The following is a 4,527-nucleotide window of genomic DNA, read 5'->3' on the forward strand; positions in this document are numbered from 1 at the left end:
TATATAGACATTTAATGGTGAAACTTGAGAATTTCAAAGGCAAATAAGATATTCTAAATGTTTATGAACATTACCAGAGACAGAGAAAGAAAACAGAATCAGATTCACATCAGACTTCTTAAAAGTAACATTGATACAGGGATAGAGTGACAAAATTTTCAAAGCAGATGATTAGTCTCTGTCCAGTCCCTTGTTACAGAGGAGTAACTTCTAGTTTACAACAGTGTAAGTTCTAGTTTACAGCAGTAGGCCACAGTCTTGGCTTCACCCTTTCTTGTATCTGCATTCACCATATGTTTCCTTAGCACAGTAGGTCCTTCCTTGCCACTCCCATGACAACCAAGACTATTCCTAGGGAAGCAGATTTCCTCTGAAGCAGGAAGAACTACTACTCCTAGCCACTTGAGCAATAACCAGTGTTAAAGCCCAACAGAGAAAGAGATACATCAAAATTAGAGAATGGAACATTTTTTGTGAATTAAAAGCAAAAGCCTTAGCTGAGAGCTGGGAAGGCAAGGGTAGGGTAAGGAGTAAATAGCTTCACTAAAGTGATGATCTTTGAAATTGTGTATACCTAAGCACATATGTTAGGCAATCTACTTCTGTAGTGATACTGCCTTGGAAACCCAAGGAGGGGTCGCTATGAGTCGGGGCCGACTCGACGCCACATAACAACAACAACAAGAAGCATGTATGTGCATGTGCATGCACACCCTCATGTTCCAAATGCCAGAGCTGTCAGTGACAAGCCAAGTCCTCTACAAAGCCTCCATATCCCCTGCTTCTTAATTAGTAAGCAATTTGTGGCCAGAAGCTTTCTTCAATCTTGTAACCTCAGCCAGAACTCTTCTGGCAACAGCCATATCAGTAGGCACACTATTCTAGTACCAGTGGCCCCTTTGGTTCTGGCTAATGTTAATTCTCCCATGAGCAGTGAACAGTTCCTGGCTCTCTGGAGCCCTGACTCACCATCCCTCCCCAAGGCCTGCCTGGCATAAGATCCTGGGTATTTAATTAACGAAGAAATATGAGTCACACAAACTGGATAGATCTCTCCTTAGGCCTGAAGGAGTAAAAAGAGGAGAAAAATCTAAATCTTAAAAGATTCGGCTTCCAAAAGACCACGCCATAGTCCAGTGGATACCAAAATACCACCACCAGTGTGTACCTGCCGCTGGTCACTAAATCCACTTTTCTTGGAACCTAGCTGGAAACCTTTCATCTCCAGTTGTTGGAGTCAAGTTTCCTTTTAACAACAGTGCCCTGCAGCATGCAGTCTGGCTCATAGTCCAGAAGATGTGTCAGACCCAGAGCAACCCTCCTAGTAAGGTTGGTAAGAGGGACTGTAGGGCACATAGAGGTATGTAACTGGGAGAAATCTGTATAGACACCTGGTCCAAGCCTCTCATTTTAAGTGGACCCAGATAAATCAGTTGCCAGAACCAGATTAGGGAAATGTGTTTCTTAAAGTCAGACGTTGCTAGCTCTATTAGGTATTGGCTGAGCTAGAAGGTTAAATCTTCTGCTCTTGCTCTTCTGGGGACTTCCTGTCCTCTTTCTTTATGCATCAAGTTCTGGACAAAACAGTCAGGCTTTTATTTTAAAGGGAAATAGGAGGCAGGGTATTACTGGCTATACGGCAGATGGAGAGTAGGAAAGTGATTCCCTGATGGATCAGAAATGAAAAGAGTAGAGAATCGAAAGACAGACATTTTTATTTCTTCTGGCCATGGAATCTCTAGTTCACTGGGTTTCAAAAGATTTTAGTAATAGAGCCTTTTGCTTCAATGAAATGCTATCACCAAAACCATATATGATTAAATAGACATAGAGAAAGAAGAGGCAACTAAGGTGAACATGAGCGCCAAGAGATTCCCCCTAACACTTCACTCCCTCGATACTTATGGTGGACCCTATGGATGCACTATGGTAGAACATGTAGGGTTTCACTCAATACACTTTGAAGACATTGTCCTGGCAGTGTTCTGGAATCCTAGGTCTGGCAGATTTCTAGACGGTACAATCCAGTCCCATGCAGCCATGTGGAATCAAACTACTGAGATGGCTAATGGTGACGAGGATGACACCATTGCAATTTATTCTTTATGAGTTCAGCTTCTCTCACCCTGGGGCTTTTCTCTCATTTCAATTCATTTCCTCCTTTTCCTTTTCTCTCTGAAGAAATCAAAGCTAAGATGAGTTTCCTGAAGGTCACCAAGTCTTTTCTTCACCAGAAAAATATATATATATACATACACACAGTAGAAAAGTCTTTTTCTTTCCCTTCCCCCCCCAAAAAAAGTATACATTGGAAATATAATCTTACTGTACAGAAATTATTTAAAAGAGAAAAAATTGTCCATAAACCTACTACCCAATGGAGAAATTATTTCTGTTTTTAATATTCTATTTCAGTCTTTGTTTATACATATATAAGTCTGATTTTTTTTAGAACATGTCATGGCTTATATGGTTTACAAAGGTGTTCATTCCATTTGCCCAATTTTATAAATGAATAAAGCACAACTTAAAGAAACTAAGTAGCTCCTCCCAGATGATAAAGCTAGAATGTGTGGGCCAGAACACAAACTAAGGTTCTGACTGTAAGACCAGTGCTCTCCACTTCAATAGCAGCTGACACAGAACCATTCATTCAAAAATAGTTATTGATTGACCCTTATGTGTGGTGCACTATGTGTGGTGCATATCAGATTAGTTACAGAGTCTGGTTCTAGTCCCAGCCTTGGCCTTACTCAGCTATAAGACCTTAGGCAATGCAGTCTCCTCCTTGGTAAAATGAAGAAGTTGAAGTCCATTATGAGAATATCTCAAAATAATATTAAAAATCACTTTTCCATGGGCTTACCCATGGCCTCCCAGCCCTCATCCATTGAGGGTTTGCTAGGCTTTGCTACTGGGATAATTCCCCTTGGTTTGACTCCAGGGCCAACCTGATTTGTATGCACCGAGTACAATTACTAAAGGGCCATGAAGTACGATGAAGTTATATAAATCATGCTAGAACAGTGCCAGAGGTTTAAAAAAAAAAAAATCCTGAATTTTCCATTTTGGTCTATAGATAAAGAAGTATACTGTCTGTGAATATAAAACTCCTGTGCACTGAAAATGACTCAGATCAATGTCCCACCAAATGGAGAGCTATCCATTTCTCTTGAGGTACAGAATCTCTAAGCACCAATGAAAAATGTCAGTATTATTACTGAGTTTGTCCTCCTGGGATTGTCCAGTGACCCTCTGATCCAGGCTCTGCTCTTCGTGCTGTTCCTGGTGATTTACCTCCTAACCTTGATGGGGAACCTGGTGATGATCCTTGTGATCAGGACTGATTCTCGCCTCCACACCCCAATGTACTTCTTCCTTGGACATTTGTCCTTCCTGGATCTCAGCTTCTCCTCAATCACTGTGCCCCAGATGCTACAGAACTTCTTGTCTCAGAAGAAAAGCATCTCAATGTGGGGCTGCATCACCCAGAGTTTCTTTTTCACTCTCTCTGGGGCGACTGAAGCTTGCCTGCTCTCTGCCATGGCATATGACCACTATGCTGCCATCTGCAACCCTTTGGTCTACACTGTGGTCATGAACAGGCCTCTCTGTACTGTAATTGTGAGTACAGCTTGGGCAGTGGGGTTTCTAATCTCCTTGATAAACAGTCTCTTCATCCACAACTTACATTTTTGTGGGTCCAACATCATTCTTCACTTCAGTTGTGAACCGCCTCCACTCTTCCCATTGTCCTGCACTGATCCCATTGCCAATGAGATTCTTCTAGCTGTGTCATGTGCATTTATGGGGCTGCTGACACTTCCTCTGATCCTCTTCTCTTAGTCCAGAATTACCTCTGCCATACTGAGCATCCGCTCCTCTGAGGGTCAAGGCAAAGCCTTTTCTACCTGCTCCTCCCATCTTACCATAGTGCTCTTGTTCTATGGGACAACTTTTTTCAGGTATCTAAGCCCCACTTCAGACTCCATGTTAGAGCAAGTGGTGTCTATCCAGTACAGTGTGGTCACATCCTTGCTGAATCCCCTCATCTACAGCCTCAAGAACCAGGAGGTGAAGGCAGCTCTGTGGAGGATAATGAGACAACAGAAATGTCCCTCTGGATAAGAAAAAGTTGTATGATTCTGCTCAGGAAATAGAGAAATCATTTCTAAAGGAGAAAGATTTTAATAGGCTTAGAGAACTTGAAAAAAATGCATTTTAAGTAAATTCAAGTATCGGTCTGGCCTTTAAAGTAAATGAACTTATAAAAGCTGAGGTTGGAGGAGAGGAGTTTGATGAAGGGGCTTCTACTCAGCTGTACTTTGTAAAACAATCTGAGATGAAGATGTTCGCTCCATCAAGGCTGAAACTCGTGAACTAGGTTGAAGTAGAACAGGATCTCTGGCCAAATTGCTAATCTTTTTTTAGGATTTTTACAAAGGTACACAGTAAGAAAGGAACCCTAACAAAGGAGTAACTAGACACAAACAATGAATGCAGTCATCACCATCCATTCCTCTCACC

At 41.8% G+C, this 4,527-nt stretch overlaps 1 pseudogene; it reads left to right on the forward strand.

Annotated features, from left to right (window-relative positions):
• Positions 1–3,198: 3,198 nt before the first annotated feature.
• LOC103194572 lies at positions 3,199–4,128 on the forward strand (annotated as a pseudogene).
• The last annotated feature ends 399 nt before the right edge of the window (positions 4,129–4,527 follow it).

This window comes from Orycteropus afer, unplaced genomic scaffold, assembly GCF_000298275.1.
Source record: "Orycteropus afer afer isolate SDZICR_OR568_19922 unplaced genomic scaffold, OryAfe1.0 scaffold00045, whole genome shotgun sequence".
Lineage (NCBI taxonomy): Eukaryota > Metazoa > Chordata > Mammalia > Tubulidentata > Orycteropodidae > Orycteropus > Orycteropus afer.